The sequence below is a fragment of the Sapajus apella genome, unplaced genomic scaffold (genome assembly GCF_009761245.1).
Source record: "Sapajus apella isolate SASKATOON/1434 unplaced genomic scaffold, GSC_monkey_1.0 scaffold40, whole genome shotgun sequence".
Classification (NCBI taxonomy): domain Eukaryota; kingdom Metazoa; phylum Chordata; class Mammalia; order Primates; family Cebidae; genus Sapajus; species Sapajus apella.
Genome location: NW_022436980.1, coordinates 16889582 through 16915330, shown reverse-complemented (window position 1 = coordinate 16915330; position 25749 = coordinate 16889582). Strand labels below are relative to the sequence as shown.

The 25749-nt window shown below is 33.9% G+C and overlaps 1 long non-coding RNA gene across 1 annotated transcript in view; it reads right to left on the bottom strand.

The window, feature by feature from the left end:
* Positions 1-2142: 2142 nt before the first annotated feature.
* The window catches only part of LOC116565532, a 235256-nt gene continuing 211649 nt past the window's right edge, over positions 2143-25749 (bottom strand). Inside the window, exon 3 of the long non-coding RNA XR_004275489.1 lies at positions 2143-2203. This is a non-coding gene — a long non-coding RNA (uncharacterized LOC116565532). The remainder of the gene's footprint in view (positions 2204-25749) is intronic.

The window sequence follows — 25749 nt, the reverse complement described above, 5'->3', positions numbered from 1 at the left end:
ACAACTCATATACCCGTCTGAGACTACATGCCTCTGGTACAGCACGGGAAAGGCACAAAGCATTATTTTCCTGAAGTTTCATTTGAATATATCAGAGCCCCTGCAGTGTGAGGGCCTTTGAAAGAAACAAACGTAGATAGTATGTGTTTACTGGAGAAAATTCAGGATTTGAAGCTGGCATTACCTAAGGATAGATTTAATTTTTTTTTGAGAGGAAGAATTATTCCCTCTGATACTTTAAATATAGGGTACCTTTTTAATTTCTTATAATTTTGGATCATTCCTTTGTGTCTTCTGCATGGAAGATGACGATTTCAAGAAGCTGAATATGTCACAGAAAAGAATTAAAAGCTTACCATAATCCAAGCACATAGAAGACTACCACAGAAAGAAATTAAGGAGGAAAGTAGGGGAGCAATGAGAAAACTGAAATGCATTTTGCAAAATGACAGTTTTTAAAACAAGCCCCAGAGTTTGTTAAGATTGTCTTAAATGGAGAGCCTAAGTATTTCCATTTTGGGGGATTTTAATTACGCAAGAGCATTCATTAAAATCTGGCTTTTCTTTGATGTTTGTTATGTGATTTCTCAGGCTAGCATAGGCTTCCAGATTTGAAGAAAAATTTCTCCCATCCAGACTCCCACATAGATTTCCCAATATAATTTTCTCTAAGAAACAAAGTAAATTCCTTTACCTTTCCTATATTCTGAAAAATTAATTCATAGAGCAGAAATATTCCAGTGAGGAAATAGTTAAATGTATTGCATATATGATTTTGTATCTGAGTTAATGTGATGAGAAGGAGAAGGGAACTGAAGGGAGAAAAATAACTGAATTGCTGAAAGGCCTCACTGGGGAAACACACACACACTCTCTAAATTAATAACTTTTAAAAAACAAACAAAAAATACTACTTCAGTTAGAGGGCTGTACTAGTAGCGATGGGTACCTGACATGTTGAAAGTTCCACTCTGCCCTTTACTCAGCAGGAACACATAATTACAACAGCTAAAATTACAGGAAAAAATAAAGTGAAACGGTTCAGCACTTGGGAGCCAAACATAAACAGCAGCTCTGACCTTTAAATCTCTACTGACTGCATGAGCCGTAGTTCATCCCAGCACAGTAGCTTTAAAAAGATTAGTAATCAGGTTTTTAAAAGAATATTACAGGCATCTGAATTGAGTGATTATTTAAAATTAATAAATAAAAAGTCAAAATGGACTTTTATTCACATGTTTGATAGGAGTCTTGCAAAGGGTTTGGCATGGCTGGAAATAGTGCATAGAATGCATTAAGCTTTTTACAGGAAAAAATGTTTATTCATATTTCATTATTGCAATGTTTAGCTTTTAACAATTGTTGAAAAGGAGAACAGGGAAATTAAATACATAGCAGTGTGTGTATCAGGAGAAGTCCATCATAGAAACTGAAAAAACACTTTCAAGTTTGTATCTCCTCAATGTCAATATCTCTGCAGGCAGCAACCACCAGTAGCTACTTGATGTCAAAGCACTGCACTACAGAGAAAGAGCAAGGGGCATCAGGCCAAGAATAATTGTTTTTGATGTAGTATGTGAACAAGCATTATTAGAACAGGAGAGAATAAAAACTCTCCTGCTGTGTAATGCATGTTAATTAAGTGTGAAGTTCATGACAACAACAGCAACAAGAAGAGTTTATGAACAGTGAAGACACTAGCCAACCACCAGGGCAAAGAGCATTTGGTGATGGGGAGCTGACTCTTTCCATGATCGACAAGTTGTTGAAACCCAGAAAAGAAAATCAAATTACAGACAATGTTCTCTCTCACTCACTCTCACTTTCCCCACTTTATTGAGGTATAATTGACACATAATAGTTGTATTTCAAGGAATAATGTTTTTCATGTATTGTATATGTTGTGAAATAATTTCCACCATCAAGTTAATTGACATACCCATCACCTCACATAGTTGCTTCATTTTGTGAGGGGTGTGTGGATGTGTGTGTGCACATGTGTGTGTGTGTGTGCACTGAAAATACTTAAAATCTGCTCTCTTCGAGAATGTCAAGTATACAAGATGTTTTTATTAATTATAGTGACCATGCTGTACATCAGGTTTCTGGAACTTACTCATTTTATAACTGCAAGTTTCTACCCTTTGACCAACAACTCCCAATTTACCTCACCCCGCTAACTCCTGGTAACCACACTTCTATTCTTTGTTTCTACAAAACAGACATTTTTAGATTTAACATATAGGTGGCATAACATCTTCTACGTTCATCTCTCTTGTTCCAAATGGTTGAATTGCCTTCTTTTTCAAGGTAGAATATTATCTCATTGCAAATATGTATACGCATACAAACACACACACATATTATAATTTATTTATTCATCCATCAATAGGCATTTAGGTTATTTTCCATATTACGGCTATCACAAATAGTACTGCAATGAAAATGGGAGTGAATATCTCTTCAAGATAGTGATTTTATTTCCTTTGAATGTACGTGCAGAAGTAGAATTGCTGAATGAGAAATTACTCATGTAAAAGTTTCATTTAAAAATGATATGAACACAGTCTGTGAGCCATAATACATAATACGTATTTTACATAGTAAATCTATAAAGACTAAGTGTCTCTATTAATATGTCTAGTTTTTTTTTTTTCTCTTTAATCCTAAATTTGGTAAATGAAATACTTTTTACAGGGAAAAAGTATTTTACAGTAGCTTTTAGTTAATTGGCATTTAGTGAATGCAAAAATAAACTTTAAAAACAATTTCTTCCTTTTTATATGATGAAGGAGCAAATATTTGGATTATGTGATTAATAAATTAAAATGTAATACTGTCATATTTACTATCCAGATAAATTTAATTCAGCTTAAAGCTAAATGTAAAAATTCCAATTTTATTTATTTATGTAGTCGTACATTTGTATATGACTACCTAAATGTACAAGGTGTAGTTAGATTAGTTAAAATGCTTATGAGAAATTAAATTAATTTTCCCAAAGAAAATCTGAGACATAAAACATATTTTCTTAATATGATGAATCTGAATATGAGGATTGAGCTTTAGTAAAGAAAGATCAAGAATTGAAAAAGAAGAAAATCCTTGAAAATAAATCATAATTTTTAAACATTAATAAATAATTATAGACAATATTTGAAAAACAAACAACTAGTAAAGGTGATTATCATCTTTTCTTTGAAAAACAGGGAAACATAAAAATGGCTCAAGAGTCTATCAGAAATACAGAGAGTTAACATAATTTGAAAGTTAAACTTTTGTTGTCTGGGTACAGAACAACTTGGTTGCCTCACAAAATACAAATACAAATTCAATTTCTTCCCATTTTATATATCACCCACATAAAATTTAAAGAAATCATTTCTTGCCAAATATTTTACTTATGAATAAACATATTAATATTGAGTTGATTTTCTTAAGAATTTTAAGATATTTTATTGGTTTTTTTTTCAGTTTTATTTTTATTATCCATAAGCTTTTGAACTAATCTTACTACACCTTATATATGTAGGTAGACATACACATATGTACAAAAACATAAATAAATAATAAAATTAGAGCATTTATATTTAGCTTAATTAACTTTATCTGCATAGTAAATAAGACAATGCACATATTATATTTAAATTTATAATTTTATTTGTAGTGAATCTCTAAACAAACTGACATGGCATTTTTTACGTTGTATAAAAACTCATATTTCTTCTGTAATTATTATACCTAGCCTATTGTTATTCATTATATAATCACCTTTAACCAAAGTTACCAACTCCTGTTATCTCTTGACCCAAAGAAAAGCAGAAGACAGAAAACCAATAAATATTTAGCTGTTTTTTTATGCACACCATTTCATATTATCTTTCCAAATTTTAAAATGGCAAAAATCCCCTATAATTAACAATATCTAAAATCATTTGCATATCTCCTGATCTCTGACCACTTAAAAATGTAGAACTAACTTAGTTGCCAAGTTATATATCAAAACTATTTGAATATTTATAAATTTATTAAAGTTAAAACTTGTAATGATATTAAAGTGAACTAAAGATCTGCAAATTACAAATTCATTCAGTTACACACAATTTTATGCTTTTATCATTTTAATTTGTAAGAACAATAATAACTTGATAACATAAAGCTGATATAAACATTTAGAATTCTTAAATAAATAGGAGTTTAATCCTACTTCTCCAAAATCTAGAATATTATGATGACTTTAGATACATACAAGTAAATAAAAGACAGATAATAATTTTTTGGTCAAATTAATTACCTCATTGTAAATTATCATGGATATTAAATAAAGCATTTCTAACACAATTTATGAGTTTTAACTCTGATCTTTAATTTTTAACTCTTTAAATATTGTCTAAAATATCTTCTCATCTAATCTTAGAACTGGTGGTCTTATTATAATGAGCAAATATATTACTTAATTATATTTCTTAGTGAAATTTTAGAATGAACAATTTCTCGCAAAGCAAACATTTTTAAAGCTCAAAACAAAAAGTTTTTATTTTTTACTTACCCCTTTTATACATTCTTAACACTCTGTCTTGACCATTTTTAGCATGTACAAATATTGGCAGCACTTCATTTGATTAATCTTCAGTTTTCTAAGAAACAGGAATAGGAGGTAGGAAGAACAAAGGTGAGATAGATTAGATAGATAGATAGATAGATAGATAGATAGATGATAGATAGATAGATGGATATGGAGGAAGTGGGGGAAGAGAGTGAGGGAAAGAGAGAGGGAGGCAGGAAAAGGGAAGGAAAGTGGAAGAGGGAGAAGGAGGAGAAAGGAACAGTCAATTACAGCTAGGTTAAACAAGGTCCCAGGGACTTGACAGTTTTATCACATCACAAAATTAAAAAGTCATTGTTCATTCATCTATAAAGTATAGGATCTGAGGTAGGAGAAATTCCCATATCAAACAGTCTTTTAGATAGATAAAATCTCCCCATGAAAATTTTTTTCTTTCTTTCTTTTCTCTCTCTCTCTTTTTTTTTTTTCTTGGTAATATTGTATCCAAGTTAAAATATTTGATACCATTAGCTCCATGACAAGTGGAGATACGTAAAACCAAATATCTTCCAGAAAACCTTAGAATGTTGCATGGGCTTTATTATTTCTTTTCTCTTCTTCTTCTTCTTCTTCCTCTTTTTTTTTTTTTTTTTTTTTTTTTTGATACAGAGTTCTGCGCTTGTCACCCTGGCTGGAGTGTAATGACACAACCTCCACTCACTGCAAATTTGCCTCCTAGGTTCAAGAGATCCTCCAGTCTCAGCCTCCTAAGTAGCTAGGAATACAGACGTCCACCACCACACCAGGCCAATTTTTGTATTTTTAGTAGAGACAAGTTGTACCATGTTGGCCAGCCTGCTCTCAAACTCTTGACCTCAGGCTATTCACCCACCTCAGCTTCCCAAAGTGCTGGCATTACAGGCATGAGCCACCGTGCCTGGCCCATTATTTCTAAAGAAGCTGCAAAACAAATAATCTGATCTCACAAATGCTATGTCTCATCCTACACTTTGTTAAAGAGCTCAGAGAGATTAAAGAAAGGAATAAAGAAATCATTATTGGTATCAGCAGGGAAAAATATAATTAATTGATCTTTTTCAGTGCTCAGCCAAAACGAGGCAAAGCTCAGATACAAAGCAGGATTTACTTCAGAGGCTGAATAAAAGAATCTTGAGAAGAGGACATGACAAAGAAACTCTGGAATCCACAACTTTATCCAAGTCCCCTGGTTCAAGTGGGAGAGTTTAGTCTATTGGTGAGGGAAAAGGAGATGCAGTCATTGTACTTATTAGACATCCTGTAATAAGAGCACCAGAATGTAGGTGAGAAATAGTTTTATATTTATTCTAATTGGAAAATATATTAGTCTGTTTTCACACTGCTGATAAATCCAAGACTGGGAAGAAGATAAGGTTTAATGGACTTACGGTTCCATGTGGCTAGAAACACCTCACAATCATGGTAGAAGGTGAAAGGTACGTCTCACATAGCAATAGATAAGAGAAGACAGTGTGTGCAGGGAAACTACCCCTTACTTAATCATCAGATCTCATGAGACTTATTCACTATTATGAGAACAGCACAGGAAAGATTCAATTACCTCCCACTGGGTCTCTCCCACTTGGAATTCAAGATGAGAATTGGGAAGGGACACCGTCAAATCATATCATTCTGTCCCTGGCCCCTTCAAAATCTCATGTCCTTACTTTTAAAAACCCATCCTACCTTCCCAACAGTACTCCAACATCTTAATTCATTTCAGCATTAACTTGAAAGTCCACAGTCCAAAGTCTCATCTGAGAAAAGGCAACCTTCTGCCTGTGAGCCTGTAAAATGAAAAGCAAGTTAGTTATTTTCTAGACACAATGGGAGTACAGGCATTGTGTAAATACAGCCATTCCAAATGAGAGAAATTGGGCGAAAGAAAGGGCTTAAGGGCCCCATGGAAGTCCATAATCCAGAGGGATAGTCAAATCTTAATCTGCAAAATGATCTCCTTTGACTCCATTTCTCACGTTCAAGTCACTTTGATGCAAGATGTGGGCTCCCATGGCCTGGGGCAGCACCATTTCTTTCGATTTGCAGGGTATAGTCCCCTCCTGGCTGTTTTCAGGGGCTTGCATTGAGTTTCTGTGGCTTTTCCAGATACACAGTTCAAGCTGTCAGTGGATCTACAATTATGGGGTTTGGAGATCAGTGGCCCTTTTCTCACAGCTCCACTAGGCAGTGCCCCAGCAGGGACTCTGTATGGGGGCTCTGTTCGCATATTGCCCTTCCACACTGCCCTAGCAGAGGTTCCCATGAAGGCTCCGCCTCTGCAGCAAACTTCTGCCTGGACACCCAGGCATCTGAAATCTACATACACATTTTAATTCAGATACCCTAAATCATCTCTCTTAAGTTCAAAGTTCCACAGATCTCTAGGGCAGGGGCAAAATGCTTCCAGTCTTTTTGCTAAAACGTAACGAGAGTCATCTTTGCTCCAGTTCCCAACAAGTACCTTATCTCCATTTGAGACCACCTTAGCCTATATTTACTTGTCCATATTATTATCAGCATTTTAGTCAAAGGCATTCAACAAGTCTGTAGGGAGTTCCAAAATATCCCAAATTTTCCTGTCTTCTTCTGGGCCCTCCACACTGTTCCAACCTCTGCTTGTTACCCAGTTCCAAAGTCACTTCCACATTTCTGGGTATTTTCTCAGCAGCACCCCACTGTGTCATAAATATTTCCTTCTTATTTTTTTAAAAAATATGTTTGTGCATGCATACACTTGTATTAATAAACTATATTCATTTGATTTCCTTTCTCTTTTATTTTATGACATAACATTTATTGACTCCATATCAAAATTTAAGTATTGTTAGCTTTATGTAATAGCATTTGGCTTGGGGATTGGTGTGTTTTCAATTGTATGCAGGATAGTTAGTTGTATTATGTTAGACACAATTATGAACTTATTATTGTCTTTATTTGAAGATTATATATCATCTTGAGATGGTATGGGCTCAACTTGACAAGGGATAAACTTGTGATGGTTAATAGAGAGTGTCAATTCATTGGATTGAAGGATGCAAAGTATTGATCCTGCTTGTGTCTGTGAGTGTGTTGCTAAAGGAGATTAACATTTGAGTCAGTGGACTAGGAAGACAGAACCCACCTTTAATCCAAGTGGGCACCACCTAATAAGCTGCCAGCACATATAAAACATGCAGAAAAATATGTAAAGGCTAGACTGTCTTAGCCTCCCAGCCTACATCTTTCTCCTGTGCTGGATACTTCTTGCCCTCAAACATTGGACTCCAAGCTCTTCAGCTTTGGAACTTGCACTGGCTTCTATTGAGACTCGAACTGGCTTCCTTGCTCCTCAGCTTGCAGATGGTCTATTGTGGAATCTTGATTGTGTGACTTAATAAACTTCCAAACATCGTGCGCATCAGGGTTCACTAGGATGTATATATATATAGATAGATAGATAGACAGATCCTATTTTTTATATATATATATATATATATATATATATATATATATATGTTTCCTATTAGTTCTGTCTCTATAGAGAACCCTAATACAGAAAGGCATTAGGAAAATCAGACTGCTCTAGATTTTTGACATTTGGCAAATATTTAAAATAATTACAACAACGGCAATTAGCTAGGGAACGAAATGATGGGAAAGAGAAAAACAAACTGGAAATATTGTGTGTGGGGAAACAAAGAGTTACATTAATGTTAGTTAACTGCCACTAGTTTTTTGCAAAGACGGTTTATGTGCAGGGGAGAGCGTGGATGAGATTTGTTAAGCATTCTCGGTTCTAGAAGAAGACAGTCTAAGTCTAGGGAAAGTATCTTCTGTTTTTAAAAATACCATGACTTTGCTATTTAAGAAAATTGGCTGTAAAAGTTCGAACACTGTCTCATGCCAGTTAGTATGGTGATCATTAAAAAGTCAGGAAACAATAGATGCTGAAGATGTGGAGAAACAGGGATGCTTTGACATTGTTGGTGGGAGTGTAAATTAGTTAAACCATTGTGGAAGACAGTGTGGTGATTCCTCAAGGATCTAGATATAGATGATGTGTTGATGGGTGCAGCAAACCACCATAGCACATGTATACCTATGTAACAAACCTGCACATTCAGCACATGCATCCCAGAACTTAACGTATATATTTAAAAAACAAAAAGTTCAAAATCAAAAGATAGTTGAAGACAGAAGTGTATCATGGAATATTAGACTGTCAGAAGTTGGGTCATCTAAGCAAAAGAAAATGCAGATCAATACAAGCTGAATTGCAATACTATTTTAGTGCCGTTAGAGTAGTGATGTTAATTGGAGCAAAACTGGGCCAGACATTCTCTTTTAACTTATTTGCCAACTCAGTCCCAATAGGCAGAAATTGTTCTCAGTTTCTGAATTCACTCTTATTACTCTAATGCAAGAACATAGGCACAATAATTCTGAGAATAGATATCTTCAGCCCCGGGACAGTTCCATAAAAAATTCTAGGACCAACAAGCTTAAATTCAGTACCAAAAAAAGAGATCAATCTGGAAGAAAGTATACCAGCAAAGTAGGAAAGGGTCAAGTTTTTCCAATCTGACAAAGATATACGGCAGTTTTAGATGCCTGTATACTATGGGCTGGATTGTGTCCTTCTAAAATTTATACCCTGAAGCCCTAATCCCTAGTTCCTCAGAATTTGACTATTTTTTAGGATAGAGCCTTTCAAGGGAAGGATTAAGTAAAAATGAAGCCCTTTAGAGTAGGCCCTAATCTTAATCTGATTGGTTTCTATATAAAAGAGCAAATTTCCCTATGCAAGCCAGGGGGTTGGGGGAGAGAGAGAGAGAGACAGAGAGAAAGGGAGGGAGAGAAACTAGGGATATTTGTGCACAGAGGAAACATCATGTGAGGAACCAAACTTGCTGACATCTGGATCTTGAACTTCCAGTCTCTAGAGCTATAAGAAAATAATTTTTTGTTGCTTAAACCAGCCAGTCTGTGGCATTTCCTTATGACAATCCTAGCAAACTAATACACTGGGTGACTCATATTTCACCAGAACTAGTGACATTAGTTTTTATTTTTCTTATTGTTATTTTCTTGTTTATCCAGATCAGCCGTTTCTTTGTATAGATAAATATTATCAGATAAACTTGCATAAAATTTAGTTTCCTAGACCCAGTCCCAGAAGTATTGTAGGTCTGGAGTAGTGCTGAGAAATCTGAAAATTTGCAAGCATCCAGGAGTGATTCTGATGTCGGAGTATTAAGAAGACACTTTGAGATAAACTTCTGCAGATGTATGTGAGGAATATTCACATCTCGGGAAAGCTGTGTGCGTAGGTGTTCTCTAATCAGTTTGAGCTATTGAACAGGAGAATTAGGAATGTAGGGATGTCTGTACTCATCCTTTAAAATAATGCATGTAGAGTGTTCAAGATGCTTTTTCATAATTTTACAATGCCTCAGTGTGATTCATTTAATAAATTGATACATCACACTTTTTTATTACATAACAATAGGTTAAGATCAAGCACTGCGTCATGACTTTTATTTTGGGATTTCTGTGCAGTTTATTTCTTGGTTGCTAATCACTATGGTACAAATGTGGATAGCTTTATGTGTGTAGGTCCTGCACAGTAACCCTGAACATAGAATTGTTGCCCCCTTTGTTTAAAGTTTTGTCGTTGCCATCTTAAAAATCTCAATAATTTTTAACAAGAAGCTTGCATATTCACTTTGAATGGGACCCTGTGAATTATGTTCCTGATGCTGAGTACCAAATCAGGTTTAAGTTTTATGACTTATGACAAAGAAGTCTATATTTCCCTTGGGTTTCATTTATGTTTTTAGCTTCAGAAATTATCAGAGTTGAATTAAAAACCCATATGATAGGAGTCACTCCATGTTTCATTGTCACTAATGATAGGGGAAATGTAGCTGAAGAGTTATACTCATGTCTTCTAATGATTTTCAAATATATTAGCACTCACTATCCCCACAGAGACATGTAAGGATCATGGGGAAGATGGAGTTTTAACAATCATCAGGTGACTATGGTATGATTCTCATTCTTTATCTTTGTCTATAACTGAAGTATTGTCTAACCACAGGTTTATGGCACAGCTCATTTCTTGTGCTTTAAAAATACCAAGGAAAATCACATTAGGAATGTCTCTCCTCCATTTCAAGCTACATAATTTTATCCTTTGTTTTCCTTTCTGTATTAAGCATAATTATGGAAAACAAGACATTTATTGTGTCAAAATGATATGTTTAGAGAAGAATTAGAGTATCTCTTAAAACAGTCTTCAATTCTTTTTTTTTGTTCCTCTCACTTCACACTTGTTATACTCAAAGAAACATAATGATGTATTATAATTTAGAGAAAATTACCTCCTGAAAATCTATATTCTATAAATTTAATTCCAGAAAACTGATGAAGGCTTAAATATAGATTAAAATGTGTATGAAGCAATAAGAATAATCACAATTATATCTAACACATATTTGTATTCATTGTATTCCAGGCAATTTACTAACAACTTTGCATATGTCAATGTCTTTGATCTTCACAAAAAGTATATGAGTTAGGTGTTCCCAGGCATTATGGATTATGAAATTCAGGCACAGAGAAGTGTGGGTGATTGTCCCAGCATCCAGGGTTACCCATTGTATGGAAGAGACCCCTAAACTGTAATATTAGGTAGAATAAGAGCAGAAATTTTCAAATTCCCTTCTTTTTGTTTATATCAATAAAATTAATTTCTCATTAAGATATGTTCAGGCTTATTTATAAATTCTTAAACAGCAACATATATTCTACCATTCAAAACAAAGTATAGCAAAATTCCAGTAATTAGCTATGCAAGACCTGAGCAGCACATCCAGAAATTCTAAGGTAATATTTTTAATACCATGTTGAATAAATATGTACAAAGGACCATTATTCCTCAATATATATTACATGCACTCAGTGGCTTTTTGAAATAAGAAACCATTTGGGAAACAAAGAGTGATATGTCTTTAGTGTAACCATTTAAGTACACTTATATCCCCTAAAATGGGGCAATTCTCAAAACATCAGATTATATGTACCTAGCATCAGAACTATGAACTTAACATTTATGTTGCTGTCATTGAGTTTTAGGTGGTTACAAATGTGAAGAGCAAAGTGTGTGTTTGTGTTCTATGCAAATGAATTTATTCACTCTATATCTAGATCAAGTGTGAGAAGATGAGAGCTGAGACACTGTGCAGGTAGAATATCCAGGAAGCATGGCCCATATACCAGGTCACCTGTCTGAGCAATGGTTCCCAAGGCAGAGAGAGCAGAACTAGAAAGGGGAAGAAAAGAAATTCCTAGATTAGAGCCATGTTGATGATCCAAGGTGATTTCTCAGATCTTTAGAAAGGAGGAAATAAAGGGGAAGTAAAGGTGTGAATCAGACTAAGAGACCAGAAGAGGCTGAATAAATATAAGGATGAATGTCAGAGTGAGGCCATAGGCCATGGAAAAATCTCTGGGCTGAGGTGAAGACCCGGGAAGATTTTAAAATTTATTTCTACCACCATAAACGGAGCCATAGATAGAGCCAATGAAGCAGAGGAGTAAACAGTTTAGCACAACAGGTGGATCAACAGAAGTCCTATAACTAACATTCTTTATCTCAGTTATAAAACCTTAGGTGCAACGTAAGGAATGTGAGGTATTACCTTCTCAGTGTCTCTTACGTGTATGGAGACATCATCATACCTTGCCTTAACAACATGATTTTATTACCTGAAATTAAAAAAATAAAAAAAAAACAACAACAAACTAAATCACAGATAGAAAATTATTGTGGCCACTTATTCAACAAGTACTTACTGAGCACCTACTCTGTGCTGGGACTGTTCTGGAGCTCTGGTGAGAAACCAAAGCTGGTGAGAAACCATGTTCATGGAGAATGTACATCAGTTCTGATTGGTGGAGTGGGTGCTTGAAGTGCTATGGGATGAAGGATCCTAGAGGCATCTTAGCTCTCCCGAAGGAATGAACCATGATTGATAAGCAGTATCGGTCACTGAATGTATGGCTGTGTATCTGCACTTCTGTGTATGCATCATGTACATGTTTTGCTGAGAGGTAGGTCTGACCTAGAGATATTGATTGGCATTCACTTATTGATGTGGAGGGGTACAAAGATAGGAGGTGAATAACCACCTCCTTTCTCCTATTAACAAGTATGCTGCATTTTCGTAGCTGGCAAAAATGAAATATGGGTAAAAATTTTCCCTAAACAAAGCAACATAAATGGCTATTTTGTGCAGGTGAACTAAAAACTGTTAAATTTATGTTAACAGATTTTGTCATAAAGATATTTTTAAAATTATTCATTCCAACAGGAGGAGGCATTTGAAAAATTTGGAATAAATTTCATTGTCTTTGTTAGTATACTGGATAGCAAAAACAGAAAGCTGATTATATATTCTAAACAAATTCTTTCCAGTCAATATTATCCAACAATACCTCAGCCCCTACTAGGATACAAATGCTATTAAAACTTTTCTCTCTAGCATATACAAAAGCAGTCTTTTTCCTTGTCCAGATATTTTAACCCAGAGACTAATAATAGTAGCCAATGAAATAAGTATTTGCATAAAAGATATTTGTCTAAAGGCTTTACCTAAATTAATCCACTCAATCTCTAAAATAATTTAATGAAATAAATAGTAGTTCCTATGATTAACTTCATTTTATAGAAGAAAAATGTGAGATACAGAGAGGTTGCATAATTTGCTCAAGTTTGCACAATTAGCAAGCTTAACAGCCAGGATTTGAACCTGGTGTGGCTCTTTTACACTGTCAGGGTCTGCTGTCTAAATAATACATACACATGCTCCTTTTGCTACTTTAAATAATCTTGGCTTATTTTATTTTAGTTGCAATGTTTCTATGTCCCTGCTGCTGATGCAAATGAAGCAAAAAGATAAAAAGAAACATCTGGCAATGAAATTGTTTAATTTATGCATTTACTCAACAAATATTTATCATGTACCTACAATGCACTACGTACATTTTTGGTGCTTGAAATACAATGAAAAATCAGCAAGCAAAAAAACCTATGTCAATTTTGTAAGAGATTACCTTCTAGTGGGCAATAAATAAATAGATAATTGATATTTTCAGGTAGTTGAAAGTTCTATGAATAAAAATAAAGCACTGTAAGGGTATTGAGTTTAATGTGTGGTCTAACGTCTTTCTAAGAGATGTTTAATGAAGTGAGGATGCAAGCCATGAAAATATCTGCAAAGAATTTCTTGACAAAGAGAGATAAAGTACAAAGGCAATAATGAATAATAAGGAGGATACTCTGCAGAGGGAAGGTAGATGGATTGATAAATGTATCTCAAAGAAGTAGCCAGAAGCTACATAAACATGGAGACTTATAGGGTAGAGTAAGAACTGAATTTTATTTCGATATCAAACAATATTCTAATGCAAGAAACAAAAAGACCTCTGATATGAAGTGGTCGACTTAAAAAAAATTGCTGGTGAAAAGACTAGGGTAATGAATTGAGGTAAAAAGTCTTTTATTAAGTCTCTTTGTGATTTTTGTAACCAAGCTTTGTTATCAGGGATCATGCAGTCTTCTTGGCTGAAAGCTTCAGCAAAGGCAACTAATTGGGCTCAGCATAGCCACTGGGCATGTGTTTGAAAGACAGAAAAGTAGATATGTTAAGTCTGTACATTGCTTTCCCAAGGAAATGCAAATAATAGCAATCCTTGCTAAAACATTCATAGATTTTCATACTTACTGAGGCTCCCATTCTCCATAAGTACCTTCTTTTTATAATTAACTCTTATCCTAATTACCTGAACACATTGATAAGATTTTGGCCATAATTATGAATTGTGAAGACGGTGCATATCTGCCCTCAAAAGGCAGGCAACAGAAGCCTCTATTTCAGTAAAGATAACTATTGAGCAAAATATTTACTTTTTAAACGGTTAGAGAGTTACCATAAAAATTTTGAAAACTATCAGCATTTCTATTGTATATATTGGCATTCTAGAGAAGAAATCATAAAAGAAATATGCTATTGGACTCTCACCTCAGTTCTACCCTGACCTGGTAAGTGTTTTTGTAATGACAAGTCAAAACTTTAAAATATATAATCCTAACCTCCAATCATTAGAAATGACCTTAAAGTTTTATAACATAGCTCAGTGCACTATTGAACTTCACATTACAAATAATTATTAACACATTAAATTCTTATCTAGAGACAACTGAGGAAACAGTATTTATTATCAAAGATGACTTTGCTAGTCCAAAGACCTTACTCACTTTCTGTTTCATCAGAATATTTCTTAGTTACAAGAGTGGTTTACCAGATAGACAGGAGTTATGATAGCGCTGCTGTTCATGCTGATTAAATTGAGGCCATATCAGCATTTTTTTCCTATGAACATGTTTTTTGAAAAAAAAAAAAAAAAAAAAAAAAAAAAAAAAGGATATTGGGTAAGTAAACAGCTTCCAAAATCTTAGAGAAAAAATCATGACTCCAGCTCCTTATTTCCTCCCTCCAGACATCTAATGCAAGAGAGCAAAGGTAGCACTAAATTACAAACAAATCTTTGGATACCAATAAAGGAAGCATAAAATCTGACTGCATATGTAGCTCCACAAATACAAGTCTGCCTTCAGAATAAAAGATATCAATCATTTGTAGCAACAGCAAAAGATTTCTCTTTGATGGTTGGATGAATTCAATCACCAAAGCAAAGCTAATGAAGAGTTTCTAAGATTTGTATTTCATAAGCTCTTTAATGCTGAATCTCGTCTGAGATGTATGATTTTTGACAGTATCTGTCTTTCCTTTCCCGTGGATAAAAGGTAACCATAAGGGAGGCTTTTGCTATATAGGTAATGCATGCAGGGAAATAAAAGAAGCAGAAAACATAATCTTGGTGTCACTGTGAGGGTGAGTCTGTTTAGTCTTATCATAACTATGAGCCCATAAAAAAATCCTCAAATAAAGCAGAAAACCCCCATGCACGTATAACTGTTCAAAGTATATCATGACCTGGAACCAAGGCAAACTTTTTTCTCACCCTAGGTAGTGATTAATTTATACCCTAAGGTATAAAACCATTTCTCACATATAAAACTACAGATAATTTTTATAGGATGGAGGCCTTCTCCCACTTCATATCTACAATCTGGCTTGTGATCAAACATTTAAAGTCAAGAGGAGATCAATGCAGAGCAGTGAAAAAAAATATGAAAAATGAACTAAAACCTTTTATTTATCCTCTCTCTAAAAACGGAAAAGCCACTTGCCTCAGTCATATCAGATACACTTCCACAAACAAGCCTTTTACAGGGAACTGGATAAAGCAAACTAATATTAAAAAAGTCACTGGTGCTTAGATGTTTAAACCATACACAGATGATGCTTATTATTTACCTAATGGCCTAGTTGCCTGAAACACTGAATTAGTGAATACTGAATTTTTACCCATATGGAAGATATAGGGTTAAATAATTGAAAGCCTCTAATTACATTTTCACAAACTGATTGATAGATTATTTTATGCATGTTTCTGTTTAAAGACACTTTGTTGAACAGATAACACTGATCTCACAGCCAGCAGCACCAGAGTTCATGCCTAAGGGAAGCTTCTCTAACATACATAATTTCACCATAAGATATCTTATATGGACTTCTTGAGTTTAGGAAAACAAGGCAAATCTTCAGCACTGCATTTGGAGGACATTGCAAAGAGTGAAATCACAAACGAAATAAACAGAAATACAGACATGTGGCCCTAAATAGAAGGCAAAAAGGACATGGTTTATAGTACAAGGGCTGAAATGAATGTGAAGCTTTGCCTCGTCTGACCTCAGACTTTCCTGACATATTTTCTGCCACTCTGCATATGTGCCTGTCCTTGAAAGACCTTGAAGGCATTGCAAGTATTAATTTGAGGGTTAAGAATAAATTTAGCAAGTAGGCAAATTTGAAAATACAGAAATCACCAATTATAGTATCAACTCAACTGTATATGTTATCTGGTTAGTTTATTAAGAAGTCCTCAACAGTAAAGAGAAGTTTGTAAAATGTATTCAAAAAGTCCAGCACCACTTTACTGTTATTCTAAAATCAATACTAATTTCAAATTAAATGCCATTTAAATGAAATTACATATATTATTTAAAGTAACCTAAGATTGACTTAATTGACTTTAAAGTCTCCATCTTAAATATGTAGATTATGTAAAATATCTCCCCAGGCTATTTAACTAATTAAAAACACTATTAATAACACAAATGGCGAAAGGGGTAGTTGCACCATGTTCATATGTCCTCTTATAATGGATTATTAAATAAAACTAGGTACATAATACACATATGCAAATATCTATTTAAAATATTATCTTATTTTTTCTTAAAAAAAAGCTTTCTCAAAATACCTTCTGATTCAAGTCTCCTAATTGCTAGGGGAGGTGGAGGAGCACACAGGGACATGAACTACAACCTGTGTAAATCAGTAAGCTACAGCAAGCTATGTAAAGCATGGATGCAACTGAAATCATGTTCAGGAGTAGTTAGGATAGGTGAGTTGAAGGAAACTCCAGATATGGATCTTGATCAGTTTTGCCAAAGCCACCTGAAATAATGTGTTATATGAATAGTGAGGTTTCCTACATCTTTCATAAAGTGCCAAAACCACCTTTAGAAAATATTGTTGTTTTTAACTGATCTATGTGTATGTATGTGTCTATTATCTGTCTACCTATCTATATATCCTCTAAATAAAAATAATGTGGTCTTCTGTGTAAACATAGTTTCAAAGTAACACCCTTACTCCCTTGCTTCCAACACAATTTTCAACACCCCTACTTCGTTGCTTCCAACCCAGTTTATACCCCTAAAATTGCATGAAAATGCTGGATAGTTCATGAATCGAGTCAGAGGTCACAAGATAAACTGCATCCATTTCAAAAGAACTGAGCACCCAAAGATTCTCTTTAGCCAGAAGCATGTGATAAATTAGAATCCATGATGTGATTTAAAAATAAGCTTTTAAAAAGTATATGACATTTTGTATCAGAGCCCCAGGACATGTTATTTGATGGAACATCCTAAATACATATTTAAGTCATGAAAGAGGAACAGCTTTTCTCAAGAGAGCGGTCTCTACCACCTCATACATCCAATTATCATAAAAAATAAAAAGAAAATGAGAAAATTAAATAGAAATGATTATACTCTCAACTAAGAATTCAAGATCGCAGATAGAATGCTACTCTACTTTGAATGGGAGCAGCAAGCTGTCTGTCTACCGTGAGGGGCTCCACATTGACAGTCAGGACATCTTTCATATGGCTAAGACCCTCAGGAGTTTGTTGAATGCAAATCATTACAAAAATCCAGTCAGGAAATTTAATTTCTGTATAAAAGTTGTACATTCTTTAGCAATAATATTATACAAATAAACAACTAGACAAGAACAAATGCTAACTGGTATACATAATATGAAATCCCAACTGAAGTGTATTTTTGATTCATGATATCAGTCTGACATTAAATTCAGTATGCATTACATAATAATATTTATTCAACACCAATATTCCTTTATTGCTTATCTCAATCTTAGCAATAAATAAGTATCTAGTCCCATATAACGAAGTCATACCAATAATATTCAATTCCTTGATGGAAAACCTTGGTGTTTATAACAAATGACAAGTTAGCAGTCAGGGTGAGTTAGCAAATGGAAGGCTTAGGATGCATAGTGATATAGTTTGGAGAATTTATATAAGAGAAGAACTCCTGTTCCCAATATTTATTTGTACTATTATAACTGAACTTTAAATTTCACCTTTGGGAATTAATAGATCATTCATCTCCAAAAATTATTTATTAAGCAGTGATGAATCTTAGAGTAATATCTGAAACCACAAAGAAGATAAGAAACTAAGAATATAGTTCTATGGAAGTGATACAGAGCATAGGTGGCTAGAAGGAATAGGGTAACAGGAGAACCACCCTAAAATAATGTGTGGGCTTCTAAACTTTGCCTAGAGCTGCCTCTGAAAGCTGTGAGGCTGTTTTCAAATGCGACTTAAATAGAGTGCAAATTTGACTTAACCACATGGATGCTGTAAGATAAGGTTGTTCTAGGAAAACAGAAGAAAAAAATAGTCTACATGAATGTTTAAACATTAAGAAAAGACAAAATTACACAAACATGCTGCTAAATTGCATCCATATCTTATCTTCTTATTTACATATTAATGTTTTAGAGAATTTTCCTTCTCTACTAATTAGGCTTAAAACCAAAGAAAATAGACACCAAAGCAGAAATGATTAAGATACTTTTCTTAGATTATTTTTTTAATAAATAAATGGTTATTACTTTTTAAAAAAAGTCAGATATATCTCTCCAAATTTATTTTATTCTTACCTGCTTCTCTTTACAATTGTAGCCTACCTGTAATGGAAACAGGTATACCTGTAGGCAGAGAAGATACTTCTATACAGCACACATTATATTCTTTGAGTGTAAAAGTCATCACTGAAAATGAGCACCCAATAGCATTCAAAAAAAAAAAATCTCTAAAAGGTCAAATGTTACTTAATTTCTAAGTAAAAAATTATATATATAAATTATATATATATAATATATATCAGGACTAGAACACAATTTTTTGTCTTTAATATCTGTCCCTTTTCTTCTAGTCTGAGCCATCACATAATATTATCTTCTTCCTACCAGTTGATATTCTTTTTGCCACCACCCAATGGAGATTTCTCCATCTCCTCTTACAGTGACATTTGTTGGTTCTTTCTGCAGCCCCAAGCTGTTAGTATACCAAGTTCATTTTCCTATTCAAGTGGTGAACCAATCATTACGAAGCAAGAACAAATAGAAAAATGGGTAAAAATCCCACTTATTTTCACTGCCCTCAAACACTGCTTGACGTTTACCCAACTGAGTCATAGAAAAGGCTGTAATAAATAAAGAATAATTTCTTCAAACCTGAGATAGCAACTAAAGGAAAGGAAAAATTTTGGTTTAGGAATCATGGTGGAAATTTACTTTTTTAAAAAAAATATGTATAAACTTTAAGCTATTAAAAATCCTCATTCAATTTAATTGGTTATTTAAAATCTATTCATCCATTGGAATAGCAGGATGTTGCAGAGGGCTACTAAAGGTGAAATCAGGATTTCATTAAGGGCCATGTCCCTAAACATATTTGCCATAGTCTTGGATTTAGGCTCATTTGATTGATGGCCCTAGTTATTTACACTGAATTCTGCAAAACTCCTCTTCCCCTAACTTCAGCACTGCACTTATTTATATAAACACCCTTTTAAGTGCCTGAGAAGATTACGATACAGACTTTCCCACAGCACTTGAGCAATGTCCACATGTTTAGTTAATTGCCTCTCTCTTTTTTAAGAAATAAAGTGTGTTGGCTCTTACATCAGAAATAAAAGAAAGAAGTAGTGGAGGTCGCTAATATTTGGACATCAGTAAGCGTGAGCTACAGGTTGATCTTCATGAGGAAGAATATCTTGGGCATACTAAGAGGTAAAGTTTTGGATTAATTTTGAGTTGCTGGATTACATCCAAGACAAGCTGATCACAAAAAATAAACAAAAAGAGAACAAAATCTCCATTTCTTCACTGGGTATTACTTAGTGCTGTGATATTTTTTATTGTCAAAGGAAAGTGTATGTGCACGCATGCACGTGAGCGTATACACACACACACACACACACACACACACACCCTGGATAATGTATTACTATAAATAGCTTACAGATAATAGTATCTCAGACTTTGAAAAGTAGGTTACTAAAACGTCGATTTTATAACAGGAGCACTTGCCTCCACAGTTTCTTAGGCTGCCTCTCTTTCTAAAAATATTTTGTTATTTGCTTGATTTTTACCCTCCTCCCCATGAATGAAAACTTTAAAAGCCTCATTTTTTTAACTTATCTAAAAGTAAAATTAAACAAACATGAGAAAAAAATCAGAATGCATTAGTATTAGCTTTTGCTTTGTTTTGTTATAAACGAATTGTTCTTCAATTCAATGGCAAACTTTTTCTAGGCCAAACTGTGCTTGGTTTCTCTTTCTCCTCAATCTACCACAACACTGAGTCCTGCACTGGGCACAGATTAAATACTGAAACAAGATTTCACAAAAAGGCAAAACAACAATAACAGCAATCAAATGATTTTCACATCTTATAATGACTCCTTTTTATTCTTTTTCATCTGAAAATTAAAGCCGTATTACTTTCTAAAAGGTTGAACTGGACATGATACTACAGTAGAAAACAAAATAGTTCAAAATTTTATCCTTTTGTAGTCTATATCAGAACATTGTTATACTATTTAGAGTAGAACTGCTTCACATAAACCACTGAGGAAAAATATCTCAGACCAAATGTCAATAATTAATTAAGAATTGGGTAGCTCTATGGAAGAACAGAATCATGTACTTTGACGTCATAAAGGAAGTTCCTGGAACAAACTCTTTCAGTATGCATTGAAGTAGAAGCAAGAAACAGTGAAAGAGCAAAGGTTTCTTAACATGTGTGGAGGCCTGCCTGCCTTTCTGCAGTGCAGATCTGAGAGTCTGAAGTCCTGTACAATGTCATGAGAGAGCAAGAGTCAATCAAGTGAGAGAGCATTGTCTAAGAGGTATTCTGCTGTTGGATACCATACTAAACCTGCCAATATTTCTAGTCCTAGTCTATTTTATTTAAGGACAGCAATGGGTCCTGAATATATACATATATATGTGTATATATTATACATATATATACATATATATGTGTATATATATATATACATATATGTATAATATATACACATATATATGTATATATTCAGGACCCATTGCTGTCCTTAAATAAAATAGACTAGGACTAGAACCTGCATATATATATATATATATATATATATATATACTGATGAAGAATATGTGGGCTGATGTTTTAAAATACAGGCAGAAGAGCTGTGTTATTGTCTTAAATGATACCCAACTTCTACAGGGTTTCTTCTAAAATGCAAAATTATACTTCTCAACATTCTCGGTGATAGTCAAGAGGAAGCACCATCAAAATATTCACACCAAACTAGCTCATGTCAGAAGATCCCTTAAAGCCACAACTCAATCTGTGAAAATGGGAAAGAAAATCATATTTAAACCCGTTTTCCTGTAATTGAACTTGGAACCCCTCATACATTTTATATTGGCATATCCATTCAAGCTGACCCCCCTTTTGCCAAGTACACCAGACCTCATTGTCAGAGAGGTGATAAAAATTCATAGAACTATTTCAATATTACCTGATAATTATTTAGCATTTAAAAAAATATTTTCATACCCATTTTAAACTGGCATTAATTTTGACAACCCAACATATTTTTTATTTTCATCACCTTACAGAGAGGGACATGATTTTGATAAATTAGATAATTTAACTAAGATAATCTAGTGGCCTATAACTGCCATCTCACTCTCTGACTCATGTAGAGAGACTCCTTGTTATTTTTTTGCTAGTTTGTTTACTGGCAAAGGAGATCCTTAAATAAAGAACAATGTATCCACCAGAATGATAGACCTAAGTATGTGCAAGATGCTTTTATTCTTCTTGGGAATTCTTAAGAATGACTCCATTTAAAGCAATTCAAACTGTATTACAAAGTCACTAAAAAGGTACACAATAAAGAGGAGTACACAAGTATAGAGTGAAAAAGACATACAGAACTGCTCACATTTTATAAGGACAGCAGGAAGCTGCTGATGGCACCTCCAATTCAATAGCAAGTCTGGGCTTCTGAATATTTTTACTGGATAAGCAAAGGGAATATAATTTGCAGCAGTAGTAAGCTTTGATCTAGTTCCTCTTGAAAATAAATACTTTGTAATAGCAAAAAACAGTTTTATGAAGATCCTCTTTTTTTTTAATTGCATTTTAGGTTTTGGGGTACATGTGAAGAACATGCAAGATTGTTGCATAGGTACACACATGGCAGTGTGATGTGCTGCCTTCCTCCCCATCACCTATATCTGGCATTTCTCCCCATGCTATCTCTCCCCTCTTTTTAGATTATTGTAAGGTTTGTAAGGTATTGCAGAAGGAATTAAATAGAACTAATTCCTCATCCCATCACCTCTTTATCTGAGCTTTAACTTAGGGGCATATACTTACCTCAGGCAAATCAAATATTTCCTACAGACCTGGTGAAGGACTACTTACTCAGAAATCTTAAATTGAAAACAGAGGTAATATGGTAACATGTTTTAACATCTGAGCATCATAGTCACAGCAATCTCATGCTGTGAATTATCTTAATCCTCTCAAATAATTTTTTAAAAAGTGTCACTGTCTTCTAAGCAAATATTTTACAATGCAAATATTATTCAAGTAACAATATTAAGTTTTCCAGGATTCATAAAGATTGCATAGTAGCTATGGGAAGATCAAATTGAATGTATTTGGTTTCAGGTCTTTTTGAGTATAACTTTATTAAGAATTGAGTGTCAAGGCTTATACTTCAGTTAATTTCAGATATGTAAATTTGCATATATAAAAATAATAATAGGCCAGGCATAGTGGCTGACACCTGTATTCCCAGCACTTTAGAAGGCCATGGGGGGAGGTTAACTTAAGCCCAGAAGTTTGACACCACCTGGGAAACATGGTGAGATCCGATCTCTATTAAAAAATTAAATATTAGCTGGGGTTGGTAGAGTGTGCTTGTAGCCCCATTTACTTGGAAAGCTGAGGTAGGAGGACAGCTTGTGGGAGTTGGAGGCTGAAGTGAGCTGTGAACCTGCCACTACTCTCTAGCCTGGGAGACAGAGTAAAACCTGTCTTAAAATCATCATCATCATCATTATCACCATCAACAACACATTTCCAAGAATAATACTGAACCATGAACTATCTAGTGAATAATAATCCATGACATTATTTAGTAGAGGGAGTGATGGAACATTATAGTCTCTTTTCCCAGTACTTACCATGTTTGAATTACTGCCTGCTTTAATACAAACATCCAGCTATGTTATTGCTGCTTCACAGCTATATTTCAGTCCTAAGCAATGAGTGGGACACGTGATCATTCCATAATGTCTGGCTGATACATGACTATGAAATGGAAATATTAAAAAGTAAAACAAAAAGAAACACAAGTAGTCTTCCCTCCTCCAAGCCCTGTGGCAGACAAAGTCTTATCCTTGCCCTATACCATGACGAATAACTCACACTATTAACAAGTTGGAAAGAAGGAATCTTTTATATAGTTTTGCTGTGTGCCCTCACAACTTTCTTCCTTTATTTCTTTAAAAAATCCAAATTCCTTAATACCAAGAGATGAGATAATTATTAAGAAAATATAATGTAAAACTTGTTGATCATTAATTAGACATCCCATTATGAAATCTAATAATAGTTAAGTGACCTTGGATACCATACTTTAATAGCAATATTTGTCTATTTCAAAATCTAATGTTTGCCTTTATTATTTAATTATGCATCAATTTTATACCCAGCAATTTTACTAATTCACTGGATATTCTAGGAAAACTGGCTGCCCTTATAAGAAGAGACTAGCCAATCACAAACAGCAAGTTTTATGTAACCCACCTCCCTCTACCAAAAAACAAACAAACAGAAACAAAAACAAAAACTCACAAACTTAAGATTTCACTTTTCATTTTTAAATATATGCATGTATAGATTATTTTAAAAAATCGTAAAACATTTTATCTAGTAATACTAGTCTTGAATTATAATGCGGTGACAATCATTTGGGCATGAGTTTTGGGCTTACTGTTTTTGTGTCTATGCTGTAATATCTCTACAGTCTATCTTATTTCCTTCATCTTATTTACTGCCTTCCTTTTGGGGCCATATGACTTTATTATCTCAACACATAAATAACACTAATAGGAGTTCATGAGTTGACTGTCAGGTTTAATTGGGTGGAAAAGGTTTCCTAATAAAAATTAACTAATGGTAAATCTTTTTGAATTACTTTGGAGTAGATATAAAGCAGATAATTTTAATGCAAAGAAATAAAAGACCTTGGTAAACATGTTCTAGAAAACAATAAGTATAAATAGTCATTATAAGCTTTCTGAAAAATTCAATTGTATATCAAAAGAAGTATTCCAAATATCTGGCCTTCTTTCGATTGGATGTTTTTATTTAATATTTAATGTTATTGAGATATGATATTTTAAAATTTATTTAAACCAAATGTATGTTTCACACAGCCTTATCTTTAGAAAATTTAATTCAGGAGAACATTTTTAAATTTCCACATAATGCTTTACTTCACAATATATTTATACATTTATATTGTAATTATTAAGAAATGCAAATGCAATTATCTCTCTTATTTTAATACATACATATAAAAATACCATTTTATACTTTGACTATGTAAATAATATGGGGAGCTTATAAAATATAGTTGTTGCATAAAGAAGCAAAAGCCTCAAAAATTTTCTAATTCTTTCTCATACAATTATTTAATTCAATATTGCTATGATCTGAATGTATGTGCCCTCACCCCAGAGAATTATATGTTGAAACCTAATCCTCAAGGTGATGGTATGAAGAGGTAGGGGTTTTAAAGAAAACTAGATCATGAGAGCAGAGCCACAGTGAATGGAATTTGTACCTTTATTTGAAAGGTTCAAGGAACTAAGTCCTCATCAAAGACTTGAGTCTGCTAGTGTCTTTACCTTGAAATTTACAACCTTCACATTGTAAAAAATAAATTTCTGTTGTTTATGAATTATCCTGTCTATAGTATTTTGCTATAACAGCCTGAATAAACTAAAACTAGTATTATTGAAGTAGTTTAGAAGTTCAGGAGATACTGATATAATTTTTAAAGATATTATTTTACCCATGAATAAATCTTAAACAATTCAACTACTCTCTTGTAGGCTTCAGGAGAATCCACCAGCTGTGCTGTCATATCCCAAGAGGCAGCCTGGTGGGCTTGGGACTCGGCTGCTTCAGCACCAGTGGGTGGACAGCACTCATGCACTGAGGTCCTCCAGAGGATGAAAGGAGGGAAGGAAGGGCAGAATGAAACATTTTTAAAACAAATTTTTCTCTTGAGATGAAACATTTCTAAAACAAATTTCTTAAAATAG